The sequence below is a fragment of the Salvelinus fontinalis genome, chromosome 28 (genome assembly GCF_029448725.1).
Source record: "Salvelinus fontinalis isolate EN_2023a chromosome 28, ASM2944872v1, whole genome shotgun sequence".
Taxonomy (NCBI): domain Eukaryota; kingdom Metazoa; phylum Chordata; class Actinopteri; order Salmoniformes; family Salmonidae; genus Salvelinus; species Salvelinus fontinalis.
The window spans coordinates 13,396,405-13,415,230 of NC_074692.1; the positions used below are offsets into that span (position 1 = coordinate 13,396,405).

At 40.6% G+C, this 18,826-nt stretch overlaps 1 protein-coding gene and 1 long non-coding RNA gene across 14 annotated transcripts in view; both read right to left on the reverse strand.

Annotated features, from left to right (window-relative positions):
* Positions 1-10,037, reverse strand: part of LOC129826217 (nuclear receptor corepressor 2-like) — a 127,016-nt gene extending 116,979 nt beyond the window's left edge. For 9 of the 13 annotated variants that reach the window (XM_055886683.1, XM_055886682.1, XM_055886679.1 and 6 more), the window contains exon 1: positions 9,806-10,036. The gene's annotated coding sequence lies outside the window, so the exon portion shown is untranslated. Of the gene's footprint in view, positions 1-9,805 lie in introns of all 13 variants that reach the window. The other 4 variants (XM_055886690.1, XM_055886681.1, XM_055886687.1 and 1 more) reach the window with 2 other exon arrangements.
* Positions 10,038-13,405: 3,368 nt separating this feature from the next.
* Positions 13,406-17,784, reverse strand: LOC129825815 (uncharacterized). Its single transcript, XR_008754948.1, has 3 exons — positions 17,700-17,784; positions 17,238-17,374; positions 13,406-15,902 (listed from the first exon to the last, which is right to left on the reverse strand). It is a non-coding gene; the product is annotated as an uncharacterized LOC129825815 (long non-coding RNA).
* Between the last annotated feature and the right edge of the window lie 1,042 nt (positions 17,785-18,826).

Below are 18,826 nucleotides of genomic sequence, written 5' to 3' on the forward strand. Positions count from 1 at the left end.
AGTATATTATATGCAAATTAGTTTCTAGAGCACAACGTTTGCTTGGGAAGTAGCTAGAATTCATATAGGCTATATTTCAATAGATTTTAACTTTTTAAAAAGTGGGGCGCACCAGTGCTACCAATTACATGTTTTAATTTAGAGCCCCTTCCCCACCACCAAACGTAGTCCACACACAAACAATAGTTGTCCTAAAATGCTGCCATCTGGTGCATCACTTACCACAAAGCCATTTCTAATCTCTGTTCATCCTCTCTGTACATTTGATTATGGCTGGCTGTGTGTAGGCCGTCTTCAACAAACAAACAAAAATATACAAAATACTTCCCAAAATTTTGCCTAGGTGGTCATTCTAATTAAAAAAACAAAATGAAAAACAATGAGCCACAACAAACCAGTAGATTTACAGTCAGCGAGGCATGTCTGTGTTAACAAATTGATAATTTCAGATTATGCTTTCATTGGATTGATTAAATTGAGGTCTGAATATATCTTACATTTGAAGAATGTGATGAAGTCTGTGGCTCGGTTCTGAAAAAAGGCTTATTAAACACTACACTGAGGGTAGCATGAGGTTTATTGGGCTACAGATTAAATAAATGATGAACTTCACAGGGTGGTAAAAGTGCACGGTGATGAGCTTGATGCTCCTTTCCAATAAATATCGAGGGTCTTATTCTGGTGACATGATGATGGATGCAGTTTGACAAATAAAAAGAATCTCACTATTTTGTCCATAACAATGTGATTTAGGCTTTACCCACACTTCCTTCCACATGGTGTAGAGTGCAGGTACCTGGACCTGAGTGGGCGCAATCACTATATAAAACAACATTGTGCGACAAAACCCATCACAGTAGAGTTAGCAATGTGATGGAAACCCATTTCACTTTTTATTCAATAAATGGGATTTTGGCCCTAACTTGCATGATATGTAACATGTGACAGGAACGAATACGAAACTTGTCGGTCTTACACCTAGCTTTGAAAGGTTTGTGTGGGGGAAATTTCTGCTTTATGACAAGGTGTTATGATAGATTGAGGACAGCTCCAATATCAATAACATGGCATATGCGTAACGGAAATCATGAATAACAAGCCACACGCAGTGGTGGATGTCCATGAACGAACGCAACAAAGATTACATGGGCCTACCCAGGTGACAGTCAGTTATGAATAGGCCTAAGTATTTCTATGGGGCTCTAGGCTACACACTCTGCTAGACTACCTCTGTGTCCCATCATTTCATATTCACATGCTGAACAACGCTTTCACACACTGCTCGTCCCAACTGCTTGAGCGGCAGACGTTGACTTGTTAGCATGGCATTACAACAGGAAACGGTGTGGAGAATGAAAAGAGGAGTGATACTACAACCCCATGCTATGTGAGGAAATGGCCTGAGATGGAGACCAACCAAACAGATATCTACAATGCGAAGGGGGTTAAGCGTATCTGCCTTCGGTATAACCACTCAAAAGGCAGTCAATATTCTACGGTTGGGCGGTTTTACGATTGCGTCGTCTATCAACGATGTTTGACACAAACGATGGTTTAGCATATTTGAATTTGACTGCACCGCTGGAGTCTGGCAGCGCACAACCGCGCAGCGCAGCAGGGCGACATGCCAAATGTCCTATTCTCCCATTTGCCATAGACGAACACATTTCAGTGCATATGTCGTAGTTGTACTATCAACATAATGCAAGAGAACCATGTAGATTGTGGAAAGAGTGGAGAGCAACAAAGCAGATCAAATTGTCAGATACAGGGCCTAACGTGTTGTTCCCCCTCTCACGGGCATTTTTCAGCAGACCCATTGTCAGGCTTATCATTTTAAAATCTTAACCCCTTTTTCTCCCCCAATCAATTTGAACGTCACTTGTTGGCCTAAGCATAGCCAACTCTTTCATGATCAACCATCGACTGAATCTTTTGGCCTAACGGAGTTCCATCACAGAAAGTTGTTTGCAAATAGCCTAAATAAAAACATAGCTAGTAAGGGTGTGCCGACATGGCTATAATCGTATCTGTAAATCAGTTGATAGTCGGATCGGATGATACTCGTGATCAGAAAGAAAAGCTGTTTTAATATGCCTATGTAGATGTTGGCAATATACCTCCCTACACGTTTTCACTGCAGAAAAAGCTGCACATTAGGAGCAGCGTGCGCAGGAGGGTGTCACTCAGTTTGCTGTCACTCTGTTAGAATGAGCATCAGCGTTTCCTCTTTTTCCCACCCTACCCTTGTCCCACCTGTTAGATATTGTGCACATTGATAGCGTGATAGCAAACATCCTCGCCATGTGATTTATCATAGTAGCAAGCAGCAGCAATCTAAATGATCAGATCGAACATGCAAGGAAAAATTAATGGGTGAAATTATGAAGCGAGTGGACGGGGAAATACAGCTACATTCCATCCAATCAAATCAGCAGGATCAACGTACAGCCCGCCCTTCATCTTCACAGACAGGTAAACTAACCAGAGTCATGTAGACAATGTAGAACCTTGCACATGACTGACTGACATGAGAAAAATGCGTGCTGGCAGTTTAAAATACACCCAAAAAATTACTAGAAAAAAACTTGAATCATAATCGTATGCACCACATTTCCAATATCCATTATAATACTAGTTTTGTAAGACTACCCAGCAAAACCGTAACAGCTATTATAGTAATGAGAGAGAACAAACAATTGCAAGATAGTCTAATGGATTAGGAAGTTAAAACAAACCTGGTACGTTTCTCCTTTACTTGACCAAATTGTAGGCAAAATAAATTGTGTCGTCAGAAAATCTCTTCTTACTTCTTGTGCCAATTTTGAGTGTTAGTGTAGCCCACTTCTATACTGTAATGAATGAAGTGACCAAGAGGAGAATCCACTTCCCTTATGCAACTGAAGGAAACTTGTTTAGCCTTATTGATGTATTGGTAGTAGTACAGCATTGATCTGGATTCTAAAGTTTACAAAGTGGAATGAGAGCAAGTTGCAACATTTGCCTAATAGCTGTAGCCTATCTTCACAAGCATTTCACCATTTAAATAGTTGTCCATTGAGGACCAGCTGAAGACCTCTCCCACCAAACAAAGAGAGCCCTCTGCCCAGTCTGCTCTAATGAAAACTCCTCTCCATAAATCCTGCTCTGGCCCTGGTGCGCTCCACACAGTGACAGGCCTAGGATCAGTCTCGCCGCCAGACCCCATTAACCCCTGGGCCAGCCCCAGGAGCAACCCCCATCCACCCTCTAGACCCCTCCACTCTTTGTGTAACAAGTTTTTTTTTTTTTACTGCAGCGTAAAGTAAAAAATATAATTAAGCTAGGTGCAGATATATTTTGTTGCCACAGTGACAGACAAACTTTTCAATAACAGCAAACCAGACAATGAGACTTCAGGATCAATAACCTCAAGGGCTTCTAGAAAACCACAAACACTGCTACTAACCAATAAACATGCATTCACAAAGACTGAAATTAACCTTGGTACAAGAACATATACAGCCTTGCCTAAAAGAATTAAACGCAGAGATTATAACAGGTTTAAGCCTATCCACATTGGAGGGCCGCAATGCTATTTTCAAAAGCCGATACAGTATCCTGCATTTTCTGGAGGATATTGACAGGGCGTAATCATCCCAATTTGAAATAGAATCCTTCGGTGTGTGGTGTGCTTTGTCTTAGCCGTAACCAGGGAGCCTCTTCTCAAATGTCCGTCGTAACACGAACCAAGGTCTTTCCATTGTGCAATCTCAGTCAACTCTAAAATAGGTATCTGCACAACATCAGGCCAGGAGCAAAGCGGCTGTGTCCAACTTAATGCCACTTTGATTGTGAGATTCATTAACAGGCTTCTCTCTGAGCCAGCTGCAGTGGATCATGCCACTCTGTCGGACCGATTGAGTCAACCATAACATGCGCCTTGCACGGAATCAACCAGGTGCAGTCCACCAAGAAACCAATGAGCAAGAAATGCCAGACAGCTGTTATTACTCATTCAGTGAGAAAGAAGGATGGGCAGAGGGAATAGGCCTGGGAGGCAGTTTCACGGTGACTGCTTCATATTTCCCTCTGTGTTCTGCATGTCAACTCAAGTGTTTACAAAGGTGTGCCAGGACATCCCACCCTCACGCCACTTCTATGACATTATGTTTATGTTGCAATGCGGACAATCTGGCTTGACATTATGGGGAAAGTCCATAAGAAAGATACATGCTTTATATACATATATATATATATTTATAATATATTCCCGAGAATCACAGGTGCAGTGTTTGTGAATGGATCTGAAGAGCAAGCTTAATAACCTTCAGTAATTGCTAATTAGACTGTCTGTTATTCTCAGCAGTGCTTCCAGTGTGGCTCAGAATGAGCAACACTAGGCAGATAATGCTGCTAGGCTCTGAATGAGCTACTCATCATGCAGAAAGGACTTGCTCTTATAAGCAAAACACACATGTTTATACATCGTATATAAACCCTGTAACCCACCATTTCCTCGGAACAGTCACACACACTGACAAGTTGTAGTCATATAGGCTAGTTAATTACAACAACTAACCTAGGCTAATAGCCTATTCCCCTAAGAGAGCAACAAACCCACTTAACAATTGAGCTCAGTCAAATACAAATTGAATGGATTCTGTTTCTGGAATTGTTAAGGGAAATAACAGAAAAGGGAAGGGACATCACCTGACTTGAAGGCTACTCATCACAGCCGGCCCCCTGGACTGTGTTCCTCATTGGGCTCCAACGGGCCGCGCCCCTCTTTCCGCGGTTATGGTTCCGGAACTGACACGCCCACTAAATTTCAACATGCTGGTCACGTGGTTCCAAACATCGAATATGTACAAAAATCCCCAGTGTGAACCATTCATTCAAAAGATAAGAAATATAATTTAAAAAACTGATACAGGGTACAACACTGCACATACCAGAGTTAGTTGACAAACAAACTACTCATCCCATACAGCATTGCGGCCTGTATCGTCCAATCACAGAGCAGATACAACTCAAGTGATCTGTTAGCGAACACGCAATGGCACATAAGGGCTGCAGTCCAAACACGTTACTTTTACCCCCCCAGCCCTTGTGCTAGCCACTTTCTCTTGGGGGAATCGAAACCGAATGCAGTTTGATTGCCATCTTAAGTGGAGGTCCAATTCACAACGTTACCTCCTCAGCCCTCGATTTAGCTTGAGGGAGCGAGTGAAGAACTTTGGCCACTTGCGGGGTTGATATGACCCACAATTTAATGCAAACTGTAGACAAACTCTTGTGGCAGCGAAATGTCAAATTTAATCAACAAGGCTGCAAATTGGCTTAGTCTCGCAGTGAGGAGCCTATAAAATGTAGCTAGATTCATAAACTTTTTTGGAATTCTGAATTTTATTGGAATAAATTACCAAACTATAAAACTAGCTAGCCAGCTGAAAAGATTTGGCATGCGTCCCCAGATCCTCAAAAAATTCTACTGCTGCACCACCGAGAACATCCTGACCGGTTGCATCACCGCCTGGTATGTCAACTGCTTGGCATCTGGCCTTAAGGCGCAACGGAGGGTAGTGTGTACCGCCCAGTACATCACTGGGGCAAAGCTCCCAGCCATCCAGGACATATATAATAGGCAGTGTCAGAGGAAAGGTCAAAAAATTGTCAGACTCCAGCCACCCAAGTCATAGACTGTTTTCTCTGCTACCGCACGGCAAGCGGTACCGGAGTGCCAAGTCTAGGACCAAAAGGCTCCTTAACAGCTTCTACCCCCAAGCCATAAGACTGCTGAACAATTAATAAAATGGCTACCGGACTATTTACTCTTTGTACAATGCTGCTACTCTCTGTTAATTATCTATGCATAGTCACTTCACCCCTACCTACATGTACAAATTACCTCGACTAAACTGGACCCCCACACATTGACTCGGTACTGGCGTATATAGCCTCGTTTTTGTAATTGTATTTTGTTACTTTTATTATTTTTTACTTTAGTTTATTTGGTAAATATTTCTTAACTTTTCTTGAACTGCACTGTTGGTTAAGGGCTTGTAGGTAAGCATTTCCCTGTAAGGTCTACACTTGAATTCGACGCATGTGACAAATAAAGTTTGATTTGAGTAACTGTAGCTAGCTACCTAACAGGAGTGCTAGCCAGATACATAAGCTTACTAGGTACATTAATAGCTTCAGGTTGGTTGTTTTTAAGCTCAACTTTAAGATTTCCACCAAGGACGTTGCCTCTCCGATCATCACTCTCCCTCGCTTGGGCAAGGGACACTTGTATCCGCTCTGTGATTGGACAATACAGACCACAAGGCTCATGGCTTGGTGCTCTCTGAAACATTAACTGAAGTTAAAAACACAATTTCTCAACACAGAGGTTGAAACATTCATAACCAATGTGCACTACTTCATCATAATTATTTTTGCAATCTCTGTAGAAAATAGAACGTCTTTGTTGCACAGCAATATCACTATTGCTAATATTTGATATCACCACAGGTTGAGGATTCAGAATACACATCCGGAACTCCTCATTGCAGCCCTATTCACAGTAACAGCAGAGTGGATCGTCCCAGCCCACACCAGAGGCAGTCCCCTCCCAGGCAGCACACAGCTCCAGCACATAGCAGTTTGGAAAAGGACCTGTACTGTCTGCCCTGCTGTGACATCATACAGAACTTACTGTACTGACCCCCCCACCCCCCCCCCTTTCTCCATCGCTTTTCCTCTAAACAATGGCTGCTGCTATTTCAGGAATATTTCAAAAGCAGGACGCAACAGCTCTTGACTTAAGGTACATTCCAGTGGCGTTCTGGTTTAGCTCTTTGTGGTGTGACTTGAGGAAATTGACATACCGCTATTGAACATAGGCCTATGCAAACTGAGGAATTGCGAATTTACATCTGAAAAGGTTTCGCACAGTGATCTGAAGATTTCCTCCCCTCTCAAAGTGTACAACAGACTTGTATAGCCTACTAGCTATTCCCTCTCATCTAGTTCCATTACGGGTTTCATAATGCTAGCAATACTGGGACTAGTAGTAAAACTGTCTGCCACGGTCTCCCTCCGGCCCCACACTGAGCACGGGATAATCTCTGCCCCCATTACCCAGTTAGACAAGGGGGGGGGGGGGGGGGGGGGGGTATTTTGTCACACAAACAGTTATCCCTTCCCTATCCAAAAGACTGGACTAACTGAGTCCAGATGGCAGGCAGGGTATCGTGACTGCTCTGAGGCTGGACTTAAAGGAGACTAAACCACCTCTTCTCCCACTACCATGGATTATCAGCCGACTTGGTGATCTCAATCCCTGGTTAGAGCAGATTATCCTGTTTAATAGAAGAGTCAGACTGGACTGCACTTCAAGGTGTTATTTCATTCAGACAACATATTCAGACACAGAAATCCTGTCTACAAGATTTAAAGACCAACAACACTGATCACTGATCAGGGGTCACAATAAAGAGGTTATCCCACCTCCTCAGTTCCTTATCAGTCGAGCAGGGAAGCATTCAATAATGCATCAATAAGCACAAAATAAATAGGCTATTTCAGCTGCTACATAGTTCACTCTTGTGGCTTTATAGGAATCATTTACAGGAAGTGTTTGTAATATGCTTGATGTACGATGATGCATGACATAATCAAATCAGAGGAAACTATCAAGGCAGATTGTAGCCGCATTGCTGCCAAAACTAACTTAAAGCATAGCTTTTTAACAAAGTAAAATATATAATCTTTGACAAACTGTTCTCTACCCACTCTTGCAGTGAACAACATCATTTGATATTGGATTGTAAAATAATTAATCTATGCCATGCATTTTACCCAAAATGCCAATCAGAGCAGCTTGGCCTTGTTCAATAACCACCAGCAGCATTTCATATTATTCAAATATACACTGAATGGCATATGGAGCCAATTTCCTTTTTTATTATTGTAATTAAACACTTGGCCTGGGCTCTGGCATTTAATAATACAACAGAATTCATGGAATTGACCTTATTAACTATGGTCTGTTCCTCAAAAGGGCCAATACAGAAATAAAGATCTTACCCCAATTTCATGCTCTCTCAAATTATGTTGACAGTGCAATTTCACTCTGTTTATATTCATCAATCAAGATATGGTATTAGGCAAAGCATGATCTAGCCTGATTGACATTCGAGTCAGTCCAATAAGACTTATGTTCAGCAATATTCTTGTTATGTACAGGTAGCTGCCAAAATAAAGGAAACACCAACATAAAGTGTCTTAATAGGGCATTGGGCCGCCAGAACAGCTTCAAAGTGCCTTGGCGTAGATTCTACGTGTCTGGAACTATTATCGGAGGGATGCAACACCATTGTTCCACGAGAAATTCCATAATTTAGTGTTTTGTTGTTGGAAAACGCTCTCAGGCGCTGCTCCAGTCTCCCATAAGTTTTCAATTGGGTTGAGATTTGATGACAGACACAATCACACACCCTTTAAAAACCCCTATGTTCCTTTGAAACCCCTCTTTCAAGTTACAGATCTCTTCTAGCTATGGTAGCCAAAATAATGGGCAAGTTTACTTTTTATACATGACCCTTAGCATAATAGGATGTTAATTACTTAACTCGGGAACTACACCTGTGTGGAAGCACCTGATTTCAACATAATTTGTATTCCTCATGTACTGAAGTATTTCATTTTTGGGGGACAGTTAGCCTACCTGTAGAGCGAACTATGGTAACCTATTTCTAAAAGAGCCCCTGATAGACCCCTTATAGTAGACTAACCCTTTTAACTCTAAAATATGAGTTTGCTCAATGAATACATTGTTTAAATTCCTAATTGTAATTCAATAAATGATCATAGAGAGCACTGATTGAACTTTTGTCCCCCTTCAAAACAAGTGTTGTTTTCTGACCATGATAGTAGCAGTAGTAGGGATTTGGAGGTTGACTGGGGTGAGTCATGTTTTGGGTTAAGTATTCTCCCTACCTCTATCATTACATGAAATAAGCCTTTGTTCATTTCTTTAGGAATGTCTCTGTGCAGTACAACTTTCACTTCTTCCCAACTTTCAGACAGGTCATAGAAAAGTAGGCAAACAAATCATTTGACAGGCAAACATGTTCTATTGGTAGTTAGCTGCCTATCTTACTTATACATTTCGAATAATATGCCAACAAAACTGTTTGTGTAAAAGCACGCCAAATCGTCGCCGCAGTACGCTTCTAAATTAATTCGGGCAGTCAGGACCCCTAACGTCAACAACAACCAACGTGAATCACCGCGCAGTGTTGATAAACGTATCACAAATCAATTAATCTGGCCATAGGCGTAACTGATTAATTATTTCCAGTGCCCACTATCTAGGTAGTTAGCCAAATGGATTAAATACATTACTAAAACACGGGCATTTCAGAAGATGCCTGGTTGGTGACAAACGCTTACTAGCTAGTTAACTACTTTAGGTACCCTGCTAACTATGCTACCTAGCGAATGATTTGTTGTTTTATGACAAGGTCTAGCTAGTCATCAATTGGCATAATCCGAGTTTGCATTAGTTTTCTAGAAAGGTTCGCTATACCAGCAAGTATATCAAATTCTGTATGCTTGTTAGCGATCGAACATTATTTATATGATACCGTGAACTAGCTAGCTAGTTAGCTGGCTAGTTAGCTGTTAGCTAGCTAGCATTGTTTAGCGCGGTGTTAGCTAACTGGATCGAAGCTAACAAATGATAGCTACTGGTTTGGCTGGCTAGCTAGCTGGAGCGTGTCAACCTCAGTAGCAGTACGGGTAAAATAGCTAACAAATAAGGTGACCATTTTACCGTATAATTCCAGTCTTTGTATGTTGTTCCTAATGTATTAGCTAGTTTCCGCTTTTGGTAGGGGTTTGTTTTTTCCAGAAGTAATCCACATGAAAGAAGAGTTTTCGTTCTCAATCGCTCCACTCCTTTCTACTTGCGGCAAATGTCGCGTCTACTCCATAGACTATAAAAAATACTCTCCCCGAGAATGGTGCTGAAACGCCTCTCTTGATTCAGGTTTTTTGATAGGTCGCATGTTCTCGCGCTCTCTTGCTCTTGCCTCTCAAACCCTCTCGTTCAATCAGCCAAGTAAGCCTTTGCCCTATTTAATGTTTCTCGAGTGCCTAATATTTAATTTTTGATTTAGATGTCTCGTGTGTTTTTGTTCTACCTTTTTTTTTTTTTTTTTTTCTACCTTATGTTATTGTTAGTATTACATTGTTATTAATGACTGCATTGTTGGGTTTAGAGATTGCAAGAGAGGCATTTCACTGTACTTGTGTACGTGACATTAAACAACTAGAAACTTGAAACTAGAATATAAACAAATAAGAGCACAGATTTTCAATTTAATCTGATGCTGCTATTTTGAAAAGACCAACAGTGTGAAAGAGTCTCACCCTCCGATTAGTTAGACAGACACATAGCTAATAATTTGTAGTAAAATAATGACCTTTCACTTATCCTATATTGCTTGTAGCCTAGCAAGTCAAAAAATAAAAATAAGAAATTAATTCAGAGAGGGTAAACAACCATGGGCAGAGGTGAGCTTTTCCATTTCAGAAATGTAGGCTATGCATTTAGAGTTAAATTAAATTACACCCCCCTCTTTCCCCACACACAGACCCCCCCCCCCCCCCCCCCCTTTCTCTCTCAATTCAATTTCAATTTAAAGGGCTTTATTGGCATGGGACACATGTTTACATTGCCAAAGCAAGTTAAATAGATAATAAACAAAAGTGAAATTAACAATAAAAAATGTACAGTAAACATTACACACACAAATGTTCCAAAAGACTCTCTCTCAGACACACGTTTTTTCAAATATCCATGACTGGGGAGATTGCATAATGGGTCATTCCTCCTCGTGCTGTGGCACTTCAGGACCTCTACATCTGTGCTGTTTGATGCCCAGCGAGGGAACAAGCTGTGAATACAGCGACTAACATTGAAAAATAGTATTTGGGAGATCACAGCATTCCATGCTGTGGGCTTAGCAGATGATGTAGGGGAAGGCCAGTGCCCTGTTAATGGTCTGAAACCATTCACCTCTGGCCCTGCATGAACCCCCACCGCTACATAGTCTCCATCTAACATTTAAAAGACACAAGTCAGTTACAATTGAGGGACTTTAGACTTAGATCATTTCTCAGTGAGAGAGTGAGCTTGCCCTCTGAAAATAAATCCCTGAAAATATTATTCACCTCTTAATCCTGGATTTGGGTAAAGCCTAATGTAATCTATTTTTCTATTTCCATTCTCAGATGTGAATTATGTCATCCAGTTTAAACAGGCACTGGTGGTTTGGTAAGAGTATTCTCTCTAACTAACTACTACAGTATATCCACCAGTTTTTCACATTTGTGTTTCTTCATCAGAAATGATTGCTTATGGGTACTTTCATGTGTGTGTAAAATATTACTGTTCTCAGATGTTTTATTAATAGATTATAGATGTATATGAATATGAGTTTTTTGTTGTTGTGCAAAATTCTATATAACCATTGTTTAGCTGGAATGGAATGTTTGTACCCTGTACTGTATATTTGACTGTGATGTGTGGTGTTCTCGCCATGCTGTTTTAAGATTAATGCGCTTACTGTAAGTTGCTCTGGATAATAGCATCTGCTAAATGACTAAAATGTCAAATATAAATGTTTTACATACAGATCTCATATTACTGTACTGAATTATATAAAAAAATATGAATTTTTTAAATATTGATGACACCCACCACTGCGACCTGTATGCTCTCGTCGGCTGGCCCTCGCTATAAATTTGTCGCCAGCCCCACTGGCTCCAGGTCATCTATTAGTCTTTGCTAGGTAAAGCTCCTCCTTATCTCAGCTCACTGGTCACCATAACAACACCCACCCGTAGCACGTGCTCCAGCAGGTATATCTCACTGGTCATTCCCAAAGCCAACATCACCTTTGGCCGCCTTTCCTTCTAGTTCTCTGCTGCCAATGACTGTAACGAATTGGAAAAATCGCTGAAGCTGGAGACTTATATTTCCCTCACTAACTTTAACCATCAGCTATCTGAGCAGCTTACCGATCGCTGCAGATGTACACAGCCCATCTGTAAATAGCCCATCCAACTACCTACCTCATCCCCATATTGTTTTTATTTACTTTTTTGCTCTTTTGCACAACAGTATTTCTACTTGCACATCACCATCTGTACATCTATCACTCCAGTGTTATTTGCTAAATTGTAATTACTTCGCTACTATGGCCTATTTATTGCCTTACCTCCTTACTCCATTTGCACACACTGTATATAGATTTTCTATTGTGTTATTGACTGTACTTTTGTTTATCCCACGTGTAACTGTGTTGTTTGTGTCGCACTGCTTTGCTTTATCTTGGCCAGGTCGCAGTTGTAAATGAGAACTTGTTCTCAACTGGCCTACCTGGTTAAATAAAGGTGAAATACAAAAATAAAAAATAAAAATACGTATAATTTGTACTTTTCTTTATAAAAAATGTAGTTATTTGTTACATTTGACTGTTTAAAACCTTGCAGTACAACTTATTTCTCAGAGAATGAGGCAGATATATAGCATTTTGAGAGAAAAAACATGATTATTTGTTTCTCTGAAATGAAATCATCAAGTGATGGATTTTAAACAAATACACGTCTGTCATTGAACAACCCCATGACATGATTAGACAGAGACAAAACACACCAATCTCTTTGATAATTTCTTTAAAAATAAAAGCTAATTTATCAACAATTTGAAAATGGATACATTGTGTTTTGTTAAAATAACTCTTCACTTGTTATTGTCACATTGGGAGCAGCAGGTTTTATCTGACCTAAATGTCAGCTTTCAGCTTCAGCCTGCTGCTCCGTGATGTCAGATGAGATTGTTTTCCTTTCCTGTGTTTTTCTTTCTGCTTTGTGGTTTGGGAGACCCCCTCTAACCACCACCACAAACACCATCTATCTCTCCATCCACCCGTCACAGAGCAGGGAAGAGCTCTGTTTACTTCAGCTGGGCTTTCTGTACCCTGACGTGTGTCTCACTAATCTAACTCCATCTTTGCAATGCTCAATTAATCAGCTCAACAATAAAGTACAAAGTGTTTTCAGTTGCCAGTTTTGATGGTAACAGCTGTGCTTAATCAGAAGCAGGACTCCGCCACCTGCAGTGCTAACCTGGTGTTGAGACAGTCTAAAAGGGTTTAAATGGTTTTCATTATTATTATACCTTTCCTGATGAGCATAATATTCACTACATTTTGCATAATAAATAGCAAAGAGGTGACTGGTTGGGCATTGAAAGGCGCTCAACGATTTAAACTTGTTTTTAATTATTTTTTTATAATTGTTAATAATCAGAAAACCAGACCAGAGTTTATTACAAGAGTGGCACAAACAATAGTGACAACAGTAGTCATTTACAACCTGCCTTGGAGGGAGCCAATTTATTTCTGTTGTTATATTTTAAAGTGAATCAGAAAAGTAAAAGCTAGTGTAGAGAAGTGGTTACATCTGAAGACTAACATCCTCTCAATATGACTCCACCAGCTCCACACCCTGGAAATATGTATTTCAAAGCTTCTCCGTGGATAGATGCACCGAAGACAGTCATCAAGCAAATAAAATAAATGATGAACAACTGAAAATCCCTGGGAAAAGAAAGGGAGAATGAAATGTCAGATGAATGAAAGCTTTGAGCAGAGAGGTAAACCCTGATCAAATAAATGGGCTCTCAGGAGAGAAGCTGGCAGCTGGAGGTTACTCGGTTAATTTAACCCCCCTCAATGGAAGATCAGCTTTGATATCAAATCTCCTCTAGCCAAACTGTCACCCATTATAATGGATGGCAAGTTCAGAACTTCTGCTATGTTCCATTGTATTGTGCTATACAGATGCAGTATCTTAATTTGATTATCCTGTTGTTGCAGGAATGCTAATTTCTAATGTATACAAGGTTTTAAAAGGCTTCTAAAGTTTGTAATTTCCACTTTAAAATTTAAGACTTGATTTTTCCTAACAAAAAATGTAGCAACCCCTGCAAAAAATGTCCATTAATTATAATCCACATTTCCTGTTGCTGCAGAATTATGTTCCTGCTGTGAGAAACTGGGTCAAATTAAGATATGGCATCTGTAATGCAGTATTTCCTGTATTATAACAATTGTGAATGAGACCTTGATGACTGATGCTCAGTTTTCATTTTCACCATCTACATATCCATCCCCATGTTGTATTATCACTTCTTAGAAAAATTCTGATCTAAATGAGGTGTGAGAATGTTGTCAATTGTATTAGAATGGTTTCAATGGGCTGGGAAGTCAATTTTTTTTAAATACTGTAGAACTAGCAGTTGCTATTTGTACTCTCTTCTTGCCAAGGCCAAACCAAAGTACTACAATACAAATAACAATTTCAAGCAGTGTTTAATATATTCTCATATCATGAAGTCCCTTATTCTAAGAAGTAATGTGGCTCAGCTTAAATGTGATTTTTAAATAGTGGTGATGGATTCTTTGTGGCATCTGCTTCTATATATAGTGTCAGTATAATTACATGCCAGGTTCTTGCTTGGACAGTGATGTACATTTCAGGCCCAGGCATAATTCATTCTGCCAGTCCTGGCATTTATTATAGTCACAACGGAGCCTGGTCAAGCATTCTGGGAGAATTATCTTCCCTCTCAGATAGACTGAGACAGAAAGGGGATGAGAGAGCAGGACTGGGAGTGATTAAGGGAGAGAGAAATAAAGGGAGCGAGATGAGAAAGGTGATTGTTGACTGAATGAATTGTTAAAATGCTGTCTTCAAGAATGTCTTAATTCTTCGAGAAATGTTTGGAGGAAGCATCACCTACCGCACACCCGTTCCTATAGGCCAGGGTTCCCCAACTGGCAGCCCGAGGGGGATTTTATATGGCCTCCCGTTTTTTTGGTTGTTGAATTTTTGTTGTTGGACATAAAAGATTGTAACACCACCAGGAAATCAGCACAAGTGATTTACATTTAGGAAGTCTGATCCCAAGTATTCCCACACATAAATAGAAAGACAAATGTGATCGTATCCCAATGTAATCAAGGTTTGAAATGATTCTGTTTTTGTCAAATACTATATCTGTTTGTGCTTCTTGCTGTCAATTATCAGTGTATTATTATTGTTATTTATAATTATGTTCCGGCACCCTGACCATCCGCTCAAGAAAGAATCAGCCTGTGTCTGAATGTAGTTGGGGACCACTGCTATGAGACAATTCACTTGGAGAGCAGAATTATTTTTGTGCACAAAGCAGATATAAAAGTACTTTTAAAAAGTTCACATCGTAAACCCTAATAGCTCTTGCTACTTTCTGAGAATACCACAACAAAGGAGAACTTATAAAGAGAAATGGCACTATTCCACTGAAGAACTCAATGACTGCCTGCATTGTTGAAATTCCACCCCAGCTTCCCGTGTCTGTCTCCACCTGGACTGCTGCCAATGTACTCTTTTCTCCCTTTTTTCTGTTCCTTCTTTTTATCAACATCATGTGTTACTTTTACTATATGACCAGATTCATTCCAGTCTGACAAAACCAGAAGTTTAGCAAATTAATAATTGTCCTTAGAAAGCCACACATGTTGTAGAATGCTGAAGAGTATTTTTTGATTGATGTAATAAATACAAACATTGACAAATATTCCAAAATATGCATTGAGCCACTATGAATGAGTTTCTCTGGTATTTTGCGTAGTGCTCAATACGTCTGAAATCTCTTGATATCTGTGTGGCTGTGGTGGTTGGCGTGACAGAGACAGATATATTCACACTTGTCACAGGTCCAACTGAACCCCTGTAATGAAATTGGCAGCGTTGCTGGAGCTCTTCTCAGTGGACCATCTGTGCATGTATCCTTGCAGAGGAAACCAGAGTGGACCCTGTCAGGAGAGATTGCAATATCACAGTTGTGACATTAATGTCCTCCATGAATTGCTGAAATATCCCATTCCTCTTTCAAATGAAAAAAGCATGTTTGCAAACTGTAATTCACAGTTTTTGATCAATGCCAGTTTTTACTTTCTACAAATGAGTTCAAGGGAGGATCTACAGTATAACATATGTGTTATTGTTTTCAAATGGATTGGAGGTTTTGGCAGTAACACTTGGAAAAATAATTTGATATATAGAGGAAAGCCAATGCAAACAATGAAACAACCTAAAGGCCTATCAAACAGACAAAAACCAAAACATTCACTTCTCAGAAATGTAACAGCATTGAAATACAGTATATTATATAGGGTGAAATCAGGCCATGGAGTATTGTTGCCTTACTGTGAAGCTTTTTAATCACACCATCTCTTTTTTCCAATCAAGATATTTGTTGTTGAGCCCTGCAGTCATGTTTTGTTTGTTGCTGATGGTGGTACTACCTCATCTTGTGGCCTCAGATACCACAGCCAGGATGGAAGATGTTTGTCAGCTATTAAACCACAGTGTCAATTATAGACCCCAAACATCGATCTCTGTGTGGATGAGTGGCATGGAAATTGACATTTTCCCCAGTAGTAAAGATAAGAGTTCGATTAGCTTGTTAGCCACCCCAGCTAGCACAACAAGGACACTGGGGGACAAAGCTGGCGCTGGCGCTGGCTCCCGGTCCACACTAAGTGGCCAAGGCGAAGCCATAAGCCCAGAGGTGAATTGCTGCTACTCAACCAACTCAAACAGGGCTCTGTTCTGCTAAAAGTGCTGAGGTGTTTCTCACTCTCCAGAGCCAATCAGATCAGCTGCAGCTCTCCATACTGGATTAGAAGTCTGACTGACTGCTACTATTCCCTCTGACTCTATACCGTTCTAAACACATGCTATCTATCCAGCCCTTTGTCGCCTTGTTGATAGTTTGCTGTGTGTTCACATGCTTTCCATATCCTGACTTCTCATGAAAGAAGGCTTTGGCTAGAATTTGTACACAGGAAAATGTGTGTGGGAGGGAGAGAGTGTACATGCACTCTGAGAAAATAGGAGGCTAAAGAAAGAAAGGGGGATGGTGAGAAATAAATACAGAGGAGGGGGAGGTAGTGAGAGAATAGGAACAATTTGAGAGGGTGAGGGAGGGAGAGAGAGGTTCCAGAAGAGAGCAGAACCCCCATAAATAAAGATAATGAAATGTCGGTTGAGTCTGGAGAGAGGTGGAATGGGTGGCTGGCTCTCACCCACACTCTGATTTATCCTCGGTGTCTCTGTGAGCACAGCAGGGAGATTAATTAGCTCACCTCATCAATAACTGCAGTGGAACTGGAGAAAAGGCCTGCTTTCCATTCCGTCGCCCACCCCAGGACCCAACTCTATAAGGCACGCTCAGTGGGGGAGGTGGAAAGGCCAGTGTAATGTAGAGAGTAACGGATCTCAGCTCATGGAGGAAGAAGGGAGGGTGTAGCTCAATATACAGAGCACATCATTTCAGTGAGCGTATACACACACACACACACACACACACACACACACACACACACACACACACACACACACACACACACACACACACACACACACACACAAAGACCACATGACAACACCACACACCACACATTATTTGCCACTATCTTCAGTCACTGGTAGGACAGTGAAAGACAACAGTAATATTAAAGGATCTGTAAGATCGCACGATTACACAGTGAAATAGAACTAAGCAGAACTTGACTGTTACAGGCTGAAGGATGACGAGGTTCACTTACTGTACTGTATGTCTTCTCTGTGGTTTAAATGGGAAGCTCTATGGTCTTCACAGATTTTCTTTTGTGTGACCAGAGCTGATTTACACATTGCTTGTATAAGGGATCATGAACAATATGTCCGCAGATTAAGAGTCTAAAGGTTGCTTGTGAATATGTGGGGAATTCCTAGAAGGATGGTTGAAGATAACAGGACTGGAATAAAACATATCATATACTGTATGTTATTAGGCCATGGAAAGTGTGTTTCATCTAACAAGACATCTGAGAGCATAACCCTGCAGATCTTTTAAATTGTTCAACTGTAATTAGTATAAGGCAATATCGTATGGAATTAATAATACAATTATTTCAGCCATGGTTTGGGCCAACAGTTCTGTCCAGCTTTCTTTTTGTGTGGGATCATTTTAACCAGACTCCTTTTATCACAGGCAATAAAAAGTCAGAAAGGATATAGAGTACAGGTACAAAAAGCTGAGGATACGTACTGTAAGTTACCTCACATACAGCTTTAGAACTGATAAATGGGATCAAGTTAATTTGTTATATGCGCAGGATAAGTTTTTTGCATTGTTTGTAACTTATTTTGTACATAATGTTGCTGCTACTGTCTCCTATGAACGAAAAGAGCTTCTGGACATCAGAACAACGATTATTCACCTCAAACTAGACAAAGATTTTTTTTAATGAGTCCGACGTGAAGGATATACTGCGTTCTCGAGACCAGGCCCAACCCCAGTCATTTGCGTGAAGAAAAGACGGAGAAAAAGCAGGAGGAGGTCGGGCTGCCTTCTGAGAATTCGTTGGCGAGTGAGTAAACTTCCACTGCCATCCGTACTATTGGCCAACGTGCAATCACTGGAAAATAAAATGGATTATCTGTGAATAAGAATATCCTACCAACAGGACCTGAAAAACTGTAAAATCTTATGTTTCACCGAGTCGTGGCTGAACGACGACACTGATACTATAGAGCTGGCTGGTTATTCCGTGCATTGGCAGGACAGAGAAGCTACGTCTGGTAAGATGAGGTGCGGGGGTGTGTGTCTACTTGTAAATAACAACTGGTGCACAATTTCTAATATTAAAGAACTCTCAAGGTATTGCTAAGGTAGAATACCTCATGATAA